Consider the following 6000-nt stretch of genomic DNA (forward strand, 5'->3'; position numbering starts at 1 on the left):
AAGATTCCAATCCAGGAGCATGGAAGGCTTTTCTATTTTCTCAATTCTGCTTTAATTTCCTTTTTCAGGGTTTTAAAGTTTTCATCAAAAAGGTCCTTTACATTCTTAGTTAAGTTAATTCCTACGTACTTTATTTTCTTTAAGGCTATTGCAAAAGGATTTGCTGTCCTGATTGTTGCCTCATTCCTCTCATAGAGGAGGGCAATTGACTTTTTTTTAGTTTCATGGATTTGGGATTTTTATTTAGTTTCTTGATCTATTTCAAATTGGATTGTATAATTGTTCATAGGCGTTTGCTTTCTGTCTTCTTCAGGATCATTTACTGAAAACGATATTCTCCAATACCATTTCAGACTACCTCAGTCAAAGATCAACAAACTTAGTGCTATGCAGTTTTAATTTTATAAGCTTTATATTTGGAAGATGAATGTATTCTGAAGCTTGTTTGCTCTTGGTAACTTGGTACTCTTTCTGGTTCCATATACATTTCAGGAACCTTTTTCTCATCCTGTGAAAAAAGTGTTAGCAATATCTTAGTAGATATTAATTGAATCTGTGGATTATTTTGGGATAGTATACATATTTATTATATTGGTTCTTCTAATGCATACATATGGAATATCCTATACCGTTTTGCATTAATTTCAATTTCCTTCATATTTATTGTGCAGCTTTTTCTCTCTTTTATCGTTTTTATTTTTTTCCTATGCTTTTGTAGCTATTTAGAATATAATTACTTTCTTAATTATTATTTCAGGTATTTCACTACTGGCATATATGAATACTACTCCATTAATGTACATTTGTTCCTTATCCTCCAGCTAAATTCTTTTATTAGTTCTCACACATTTTTGATGGAATATTTAGGGTTTTCTAAACATATATTTGAAGGTTATCAGTGAACTGCTTTGGCTAGCTTGCTCTCTTCCTCACCTGTGGCCACCATCCAGGGACTTACCAATTCTACTGAGGGCCACCACTAGAGGGACCGGGGGTTCTGGGTCTGGCCATAACCTAGGATACCCTTCCTACAAGCTACTACAGAGAGGGAGTCTGGGGTCTCAGGCCAAACCCATCTTTCTCAGATCACCATCCTCAAGTGAGTCTGGCCTGTTTCAGACTAACCAATCACAAGCCCAGGCATCTCCCTCCCCCTTCCCCTCCATACCCCTCCCCCCACCTTTTGGCCACTGCCTGGAATAATGTCTGACCTGCTTCAAGCACATCAATCACAATGTGTCAGATTTCCTGAAGAGAGGAGAGAAAACGTGAAGGATAGAGGCAATATAAAGCAACAGTCTAAGACCATGCAGTAGGATGAACTCTTCTGGGTTGTCCAGCTCATTTTTCTGAGTGGCCTTTACTTTCTCTTTACTAAATAAACTTTTTAAAACTTTGCTCATTGTTCCTGATAGTATTTCAATACGACAAGAGAACAAGAACCCACCATGATCCTCTGTCATGCACTAAATTCATGTCATCTGCAAACAGTCACAGTTTGACAGTTTTTCTTCCTTCTCAGATACCCTTCCTTCCTTCCTTATTGGATAGCTCTAAGATTCTGAGAATAAAATTGGTGATTGTTTACCTTCACCATCTATCCTTGTCTAATCCAGAACATAAGAAAAAAGCTTTAAGATTTTCCCAATGTAGTATGATTTTGGCTGTAGGCCTTTATAACACTGAGGCACAGTCCTTCCATACCTAATTACCTGAGCATTTTTATCATGCAAGAACTTTGAATTTTATCAGATATTTAAGTCTGCATCTATTAAGATAACTATATTGTTTTTTTGCCATCATTCTCTTGATGGTTTATCACATTAATTTGCATATGTCAAAACATCATTGCATTCCTGACAAGAATCCCACTGGATCATAATGAATAATTACAGTACTGTTGCATCTGTTGAGGTGTTTGTTTTTGTTTTGTCCTTATTTGACTTTTGAATCAGACTAATGGTGGCCCAGTATGACTTTTAAAGACTACCCCTTACCTCTGTGTTTGAAATTATTTAGAAGGAATTGGTATTTTTTCTTCATTGTATGTTAAACTCAAGGTTACAGTCATCTAGTCCTAGGCTTGCTTTGATGTGATTTTATTATTCATTCAATTTTATTGCTTGATATTTGTCTGTTCAGTTTTCCCATCTCTTCAGGATTCAAAATTAGAAAAAGTATATATGTTCAGAAATTTATTCACTTCCAGTGTTCTCAAATTTGTTGTTATATAATTTATATAAAAATAGCTTGTGTTTATACAGTTTTTATGATATCAGTTGTAAAACCATTTAATTTATTTGAGTTTTCTTCTCTTTTCCTTGGTTAGTCTAGCTTAGGGCCTCCTTATTTTCATCATCTTTTTGAAGTGCCAAAACTTTTATTCTTCTAGTTTCTTTTTATGTATGTGTGTGTGGTTCATAGGGCTTCAACTCTGGCCTGGGCACTGTCACTGAGCTCCTCAGCTCAAGGCTATCGCCCTACACTTGAGCCAAACCCCATTTCCCATTTTTCTAGGGCTAAATTGGAGATAAGAGTCTCTGCTTATTTTGTGCCTAGGCTGACTTTGTACCTTGATCCTCAGATCTCAGCCTCCTGAGTAGCTAGGATTTCAGGTGTGAACCACCCTGCCCTGACTGATTTTTTTTTTCTTAGTGCCAGTCCTAGGGCTTGAACTCAAGTCTTGGAAGCTGTCCCTTAGCGCTTTTGCTCAAAGTTTGTGCTCTACTAGTCCCAGGTTTTTGGTTGTTAATAGGCATTAAGTTGCATGGACTTTCCTGTTCAGGCTGGCTTCAATCTGTGATTCTCATATTTTAGCTTTCTTTTTTTTTTTTTAATTTTTTTTTTGCCAGTCCTGGGCTTGAGCTCAGGGTCTGAGCACTGTCCTTGGACTTTCTCAAGGCTAGAGCTCTACCACTTGAGCCTCAGCACCACTTCTGGCTTTTTTCTATGTATGTGGTACCGAGGAATCGAACCCAGGTCTTCATGCATGCTAGGCAAGCACTTTAACCACTAGGCCAAACTCCCGGCCATATTTTAGCTTTCTAAGAAGACAGATTTATAGCTGTGAGCCACTAGTACCTGGCCTTTTCATTCATTAAACAATATTATTCTTATTCCTTCTTGTAAAGTTTTCAGTGTGTCAGATTTTACCTCCAGGTCTTTGATCCATTTGGAGTTAATTCTAGTGCAGGGTGACAAAGAAGGATCCAATTTTAGTTTTCTGCAGGTGCTTATCCAGTTCTGCCAGCACAACTTGTTGAAGAGGCTATCTTTCTTCCCATTCTATTTTTTTGACTCCCTTGTCAAAGATTAGGTGGCCATAGGTCTGTGGTTTAATATCTGGGTCCTCAGTTCTATTCCATTGGTCTTCAGGCCTGTTCTTGTGACAGTACCAAGCTGTTTTGATAACTATAGCTCTGTAATAGAGTCTAAAGTTTGGTATGGGAATTCCTCCTGCGCTGTTCTTTCTGCTTAGAAGTGTTTTTGCTATACGGGGTATTTTATTATTCCATATGATATTTTGGATTGCTTCTTCTATTTCTTTAAAGAATGACATTGGGATATTGATGAGTATTGCGTTGAATTTGTAGATAGCCCTTGGCAAGATTGTCATTTTCATGATGTTAATTCTTCCAATCCAGGAGTATGGGAGGTTTTTCCATTTCTTCAGTTCTGCTTTAATTTCCTTTTTCAGGGTTTTAAAGTTTTCATCAAAAAGGTCCTTTACATTCTTAGTTAAGGCAATTCCTAGGTACTTTATTTTCTTTGAGAGCTTTTAACATAAAGGGGTGTTGGATCTTTCAAATGCCTTTTCCGCACCTATTCAGACAATCATGTGATTTTTGTCCTTGCTCCTGTTGATGTGTTGAATTATATTAATTGATTTGTGTATGTTGAACCAGCTTGGCCTCCCTGTGATAAATCCTGTTTGATCATAGTATATAATTTTTTTGATAACTTGTTGTAGACGGTTGGCCAGTATTTTGTTGAGAAGTTTTGCATCGATGTTCATCAAAGAAATAGGTCTATAGTTCTCTTTCTTTGATGAATCTCTGTCTGGTTTGGGGATGAGGGTTATACTGGCTTCATAGAATGAGTTTGGTAAAGAACCTTCATTTTCAATTTCCTTGAAGAGCTTGAGGAGTATTTGTGTGAGCTCTGCTTTGAAGACCTTATAGAATTCAGCTGTGAATACATCTGGCCATGGGCCTTTCTTAGGTGGAAGTTCTCTTATTGCCATTTCTATTTCAGTGCTAGAAATAGGCCTGTTGAGTTGGGATGGTTCTTCTTGGTTCAGTGTGTGTATGTTAATATTGGCTAGGAATTCGTCCATTTCTTCTAGATTCTCAAATTTGTTGGCGTAAAGGTTTGAGAAGTATTCCCTCACGATACTCTGGATCTTGGTAATTTCTGTTGTGATATTACCATTTTCGTCTGTGATTTTGTTTATTTCAGTATGCTCTCTTCTTTTTTTTGGTAAGATTTGCTAAGGGTTTGTCAATTTTGTTAATTCTTTCAAAGAACCAACTCCTTGTTTTGTTGATTCTTTCTATAGTTTTTTTTAAATTCCAATTCATTTAATTCTGCTTTGATTTCAATAATTTGCTTTCTTCTAGTGGGATTAGGGTTGGTTTGTTGTTCTTTTCCAGGAGCTTAAGGTGACACATTAACTTGTTGGTTTGCGATTTTTCCAACTTGTTGTTATAGGCACTCAGAGCTATAAATTTTCCTCTGATTACTGCCTTTGCTGTGTCCCAAAGGAGCTGGTATTTTGTGTGCTCCTTATTGTTAAATTTCATAAACTGTTGGATTTCTGTTCTGATCTCTTCGATGACCCATTGGTGATTCAACAATGTGTTGTTCAGTCTCCATGAGTTACAGGGTTTTCGTTGGTGGAGGTGTGTGTTCAGTTCCAATTTGATGCTTTTGTGGCCTGAGAGCATGCATGGAATAACTTCAGTGTTTCTGAATCTGACCAGGTTTGTTTTATGGCCTAAGATGTGGTCTATTTTGGAAAATGTTCCATGTGCTGCTGAAAAAAAATGTATATTGTGTTGTTGCTGAATGGAATATTCTGCAGATATCTGTTAGTTCTAGTTGGTGTATATAGTTTTTCAATTCTAAGGTTTCTCTGTTGAGTTTTTGCCTTGTTGATCTGTCCATAGGTGAGAGTGGTGTGTTAAAGTCACCAATAATCACTGTGTTTTGATCTATGTATGGTTTCAGAGAAAGTTAAGTTTGCTTAATGAAGTTCGGGGCTCCAGGATTGAGTGTGTAGATATTTAGGATCGTTATGTCTTCCTGGAGGAAAGATCCCTTTAGTAGTATGTGGTAACCTTCTTTGTCTTTTCTCACTAATTTTAGTTTGAAGTCTATTTTATCTGATATGAGGATGGCAACTCCAGGTTGTTCATGGGGGCCGTTAGCTTGATAGAGTTTATTCCAACCTCTCACTTTCAAAAGATGATTGTTTTTTTGGGTAAGATGTGTCTCTTGAAGACAGCAGAAAGATGGCTCTTGCTTTTTGATCCAACTAGACAGACTATGCCGTTTAATTGGAGAGTTAAGTCCATTGATATTGAGAGTTAGGATTGAGAGATATTTATTAGTTCCTACCATTTTTAAAGCTTCCATTAGTGCGTATGTCTTGACAGTTCTTGTGGTACTTAGATGGTATGATGTTTAGGTGCAATTTCTTTCTCTGTATTGCATTTATTTTGGTTTTCTATGTATAAAACAGCTTTGAGAATTTTTTGTGATGTTGGTTTGGTTGCTACATAATGTTGACGCTTTTCCCTGGAATGGAATGTTTTTATTGTTCCCTCAGTTATGAATGAGAGCTTAGCTGGGTACAGGATTCTTGGTTGGTAGTTATTTGACTTAAGGGCATGACATATATGCTTCCAGTCACTTCTTGCTTGCATGGTCTCTGCTGAGAAATCTGGGGTTATTCTGATTGGTTTGCCTTTATAAGTTACTGATCCCTTCCCCCTGGCT

Source organism: Megascapheus bottae, chromosome X (assembly GCF_031878675.1).
Source record: "Megascapheus bottae isolate mThoBot1 chromosome X, mThoBot2.hap1, whole genome shotgun sequence".
Classification (NCBI taxonomy): Eukaryota; Metazoa; Chordata; class Mammalia; order Rodentia; family Geomyidae; genus Megascapheus; species Megascapheus bottae.